Source organism: Hyla sarda, chromosome 12, assembly GCF_029499605.1.
Source record: "Hyla sarda isolate aHylSar1 chromosome 12, aHylSar1.hap1, whole genome shotgun sequence".
In the NCBI taxonomy this organism is placed as follows: Eukaryota; Metazoa; Chordata; class Amphibia; order Anura; family Hylidae; genus Hyla; species Hyla sarda.
In genome coordinates, this window is record NC_079200.1 from 49,739,748 (window position 1) to 49,745,747 (window position 6,000).

Genomic DNA, 6,000 nt, shown 5'->3' on the forward strand with positions numbered 1-6,000 from the left:
ACCCCCACGATCAGACATCTTATCCCCTATTCTTTGGATAGGGGATAAGGGTCTAGGGGTGGGGGTACCCCTTTAAGGTCTGTATAATACTCAAGGGTGCGTTCACACGTGCAGACTTTTGCTGCAAATTTTGCTGCCCATTGGCTTCAAAGGGCAGTTAAATCTGCTGAAGCGAATCTGCAGCAGAAAATACGAACGTGTGAACGCACCCCTAAGCTGTATTCACTCATTTGCAGCCTTCAGAGCTAAAATCTCCCAGCGTCCTTGTCAGACAATATTGGCATAGAGAGTGTTCTGGTCATCTGCATTCTGAAAAGCATCATTTCTATGCCAGGCCCTGTACAGAAGAAGGATACCAGCCTCCCCAATATATTTCTTCAGATAGTGGTGGGTCTGACAACAAAACTACACTGTTTCCAATAGCAACCAATTGACTGACACTTTGAACTATGTTTGTACATAATGACTCCAACAGCAGAATGGTGAGTACAGCTTTGTTGTATAATACTGGATAACTATATATTTGGAAAGTTTTAAACCCTTTAATTTTTTTATGTTCATGCCTTGTGAAAAAAATAATAATAATTTCCATCATTCTACACCCAATCCTCCACAATGACAAATGTTTTGCTTGGACAGAAGGATTCATCCTTTGCTATGACACTTAACATTTATCTCTGGCTCCACATTTCTCAATCATTCTTTAGATGTTTCTACACCTGGATTGAAGTCCCCTGTGGTAAATTCAGCTGATTGGACAGGATTTGGGAAGCGAAACCCCCTGGCTACATAAAGGCAGTTGACAATGCATATTTGAGCAAAAACCAAGCAATGAGGAGGAAAGAGCTGCCTGTAGAGATCAGAGACAGGATTGTGTAGAAGCACAGATCTGGAGAAGGGTACAAAAAACAAATACTACACTAAAGGATCCCAAGAGCACAATGGCCCTTATAATTATTAAAAGGGTTATCACGGGAGAAGGTTAGAGCTATGCCCAGCATGTGTTATAAAACAAACCTGTAATTACCTTCAGTGCTCCCACGATACCCTGCTCCGGTCCCCGGGTACAATCTAAGCTGCAGAATGACACCCAGGCAACACTCAGCCTTAAGGACCCGGGGTTTTTCCGTTTTTGCATTTTTGTTTTTTCCTCCTTACCTTTAAAAAAATCATAACTCAATTTTGCACCTAAAAATCCATATGATGGCTTATTTTTTTGCGCCACCAATTCTTCTTTGTAATTACATCAGTCAAAAATCTATGGCCAAACGGAACAAAAAATCATTGTGAAACAAAATTGAAAAAAAAGTCATTTTGTAACTTTTGGGCGCTTCCATTTCTACACAGTACATTTTTCAGTAAAAATGACACCTTATCTTTATTCTGTAGGTCCATACGATTAAAATAATACCCTACTTATATAGGTTTGATTTTGTCGCACTTCTGGAAAAAATCATAACGTCATGCAGGAAAATTTCTACATTTTAAAATTGTCATCTTCTGACCCCTATAACTTCATTTTTCCACGTATGGGGCGGTATGAGGGCTCATTTTTTGCGCCGTGATCTGAAGTTTTTAGCGGTACTATTTTTGCATTGATCGGACTTATTGATTGCTTTTTATTCATTTTTTAATGATATAAAAAGTGACCAAAAATAATTTGGACATTTCCGCACGCGGCGATACCACATGTTTATTTTTTTTTTACAGTTTTTTTTTTTTATGGGAAAAGGGGGGTGATTCAAACTTTTTATAGGGAAGGGGTTAAATGATCTTTTCACTTTTTTTTTTTTGCAGTGTTATAGCTCCCATGTGGACCTATAACACTGCACACACTGATCTTTTACATTGATCAATGGTTTCTTATAGGAAGCTACACCCCTCATGGAATGTAATAAGGGGTGCAGCTAGCATTTACACCCCACTTTGGAACAGTGGGCTGTACAACTGAAACATTTTAATTTAATTAAATTCTGTGAGGGGTGTAGTTTCCAAAATGGGGTCACATGTGGTGGTGGTGGTGGGGGGGTTCCACTGTTCTGGCACCACGGGGGGCTTTGTAACCGCACATGGCCTTCAATTCCGGACACACACACTCTCCAAAAGCCCAATGGCGCTCCTTCTCTTCTGAGCATTGAAGTTCGCCCGCAGAGCACTTTACATCCACATATGGGGCATTTCCATACTCAGAAGAAATGGGGATACAAATTTTGGGGGGCTTTTTTCTTCATTTTCCCATCCAACTTTTAACGGAAATTTGTCAAACACCTGTGGGGTGTTAAGGCTCACTATACCCCTTGTTACGTTCCGTGAGGGGTGTAGTTTCCAAAATGGGGTCATGTGGGTATTTACTGTTTTGCGTTTATGTCAGAACCGCTGGAAAATCATCCATCCCTGTGCAAATCACCAATTTAGACCTCAAATGTACATAGTGCTCTCTCCTGAGCCTTGTTGTATGCCCGCAGATCACTTTACACCCACATATGGGGTAGTTCCGTACTCAGGAGAAATTGCGTTACAAATTTTGGGGGTCTTTTTTTTTTCCATTTACCGCTTGTGAAAAATAAAAGTATGGGGCAACACCAGCATGTTAGTGTCAATTTTTTTTTTACACTAACATGCTCGTGTAGACCTCAACGTTACCTTTTCACAAGGGGTAAAAGGAGAAAAAGTCCCCCAAAATTTGTAACACAATTTCTCCCGAGTACGGAAATACCCCATATGTGGCCCTAAACTGTTGCCTTGAAATACGACAGGGCTCCAAAGCGAGAGAGCGCCATGCGCATTTGAGGCCTATTTTGGGGATATGCATCCACCACCAAAATACCCTACGGCAGTGTTTTAAACACCCTACGGCAATACTGGGAGTTGTTTTTTCAACAGCTGGAGGCTCAGTTTTGGAAACCGTGCTGTACAAGACAGTTTTATTTGCCGCATCTCAAACTTGCCGCAGAAATCCCGCTGTAAACCCCCGCCCGTGTGAATGTACCCTGTATTAAACTCCCAGCATGCCCTTTGGCTGTGCATGCTGAGAGTTGTTTCTAAGCAACAGCAGGAGGTGAACAGGCCTCACCTCTTGCTGTATCCTGCCGCCAGGACCACTGCCACCGCTCCTGCCGCCGGGACCCCCGCCAGACCAGGGAGAGGTAGGAGACCCTCGCCAGCCCCGATCGCCGCCCAGCATGGCAGTGATTGGTCGGTCATTCCGTGCCACCTCACTCCTGCTGGGAAAGGGTGAATGGGGCTGTCTCGGCTTGCTTGTTTGCACCGGGTGTCTGCTGATAGATATAACCAGTTATCCCGGTCTGGTCCCCAAACCAAAATTCCCAGGGGCGTAGAGGTACGCTCTGTTTCCTTAAGTGGTTAAATTAACCGATGTCATTTGTAAATTACTGCTGACACCTCTGTCAGTGTTAGGAACGGTCCAGAGCAGGAGCAAATCTCTACTGCACTGGACAGTTCCTGACACAGACAGAGGTGGCAGCAGAGAGCACTGTGGTCCGACTGGAAAGAACTAAATAGTTTTCTAGACCATACAGCCGCTGATAAGTACTGGAAGGATTAAGATTGTTTAACAGAAGTAATTTACAAATCTGTTTAACTTTCTGGCACCAGTTGATTTGAAAAAATTTTTCCCTCCAGAATACTCCTTTAGAGTCTATTCACACGTACAGTATTCTGCGCAGATTTGATGCACAGGATTTTCTGCTGCAGATTTCAATGTAAACTGAATGACTTGAAATTCTGCGCATCCAATCTGTGCATCATATCTCCCGTGGAATTATTTTTTTAACCCCTTAAGGACGCAGCTCATTTTCACCTTAAGGACGCAGCCCTTTTTCGCAATTCTGACCACTGTTCCTTTATACATTAATAACTCTAAGATGCTTTTTTCCATTATTCTGATTCGGAGATAGTTTTTTGTGACATATTCTACTTTATTTTAGTGGTAAATTTTCGTCGTTACTTGCATCCTTTCTTGGTGAAAAATCCCCAAATTTCATGAAAATTTTGAAAATGCAGCATTTTTCTAACTTTGAAGCTCTCTGCTTGTAAGGAAAATTGATATTCCAAATACATTTTATATTGATTCACAAATACAATATGTCTACTTTATGTTGGCATCATAAAATGGACATATTTGTACTTTTTGAAAAAATTTGAGGGCTTCAAAGTATAGCAGCAATTTTCAAAATTTTCATGAAAATTGCTAAATCTGAAGAGACAGATGTTACAGAACTACAACACCCAGCATGCCTGGGCAGTCAAGGCATGCTGAGTTGTAGTTTGGCAACATCTGGAGGGCTACCGTTTGGGCACCACTGTAATAGTGATCTCCAAACTGTGACCCTCCAGATGTTGCAAAACTGCAACTCCCAGCATGCCCAGACAGCCTTTGGCATGCTAGGAGTTGCAGTGTGGCAACCACTAGAAGGGCAGCAGTAAAGATCGCTTTACCGCCACCTTCCTTTACTGCCACCTTCCTTCCTTCCACTGGCAGCTCCGATCATCCCTATTTTCCAGGTGATTGGGTCACCAGAGACCCGATCAGCCCAGAATAGGAGAAAATCGCATATCTGAATTGACATGCGATTTTCTCCGATTGCCGACATGGGGGGGGGGGCGGCAATGTGCAGGGATGCCTGCTGAATGGTCCCCAACCGGCTAGTGGCTGGGACCGGAATTCCCACGGGCGTATCCATACGCCCTACGTCCTTAAGGACTTGGGATGCAGGGCGTATGCATACGCCCTACGTCCTGAACAGGTTAAATCAACTGGTGCCAGAAAGTTAAACAGATTTGTAAATTACGTCTATTAAAAAATCTTAATCCTTCCAGTACTTTTTAGGGGCTATATACTACAGAAGAAATGCTTTTCTTTTTTGGATTTCTCTGATGTCATGACCACAGTGCTCTTTGCTGACCTCTGCTGTCCATTTCTGGAACTGTCCAGAGCAGGAGAAAATCCCCATAGCAAACATATGCTGCTGTGGACAGTTCCTAAAATGGACAGAGATGTCAGCAGAGAGCACTGTGGTCGTGACATGAGAGAAATCCAAAAAGAAAAGCATTTCCTCTGTAGTATACAGCCCATAAAATGTAATGGAAGGATTAAGATTTTTTTAAATAGAAGTCATTTACAAATCTGTTTACCATTCTGGCAACAGTTGATTGAAAAAAAAAGTTTTCCATGGGAATAACCCTTTAATGTGTCAGACTCAGCGAATTTCTGGCCAGAGAAATGTCTCAAACATTTTTTTTTTTTAAATCAACTGGTGACAGAAAGTTAAACAGATTTGTAAATTACTTCTATTAAAAATTCTTTATCCTTCCAGTACTTATTAGCAGCTGTATACTACAGAAGAAATTCTTTTCTATTTGATTTTATTTATTTTTTGTCTTGTCCACAGTGCTCTCTGCTGACACCTGATGCCCATATCAGGAACTGTCCAGAGCAGGAGAAAATCCTCATAGCAAACCTATGCTACTCTGGACAGTTCCTGACACGGACAGAGGTGTAAGCAGAGAGCACTTTGGACAAGACAAAAAAGAAATTCGAAAATAATTTCCTCCGTAGCATACAGCTGCTAATAAGTACTGGAAGAATAAAGATTTTTTAATAGAAGTAATTTACAAATCTGTTTAACTTTCTGGCAAAAGTTCATAGAAAATAAGTTTTCCAGCGGAGTACCCCTTTAAGGAAACAAACCATTTTGGCTTTAAAGGACACAGACAATTTTATTTTTGCATTTTAGCTTTTTTTTTCCTCCTCGCCTTCTAAAAATCATAACTCTTATATTTTCATCCACAGATCCATATGAGGGCTTGTTTTTTGTGTGACCAATTGTCCTTCGTGATGAATCATTTTACCATAAAATGTATGGCGCAAGCAAAAAGATATGTGTGGGGAAATTGAAAAGAAAACTGCAATTTTGGAAGGTTTAATTTTCACACTGTACAATTAATGGTAAAAATGACATGTGTTCTTTATTCTGTGGG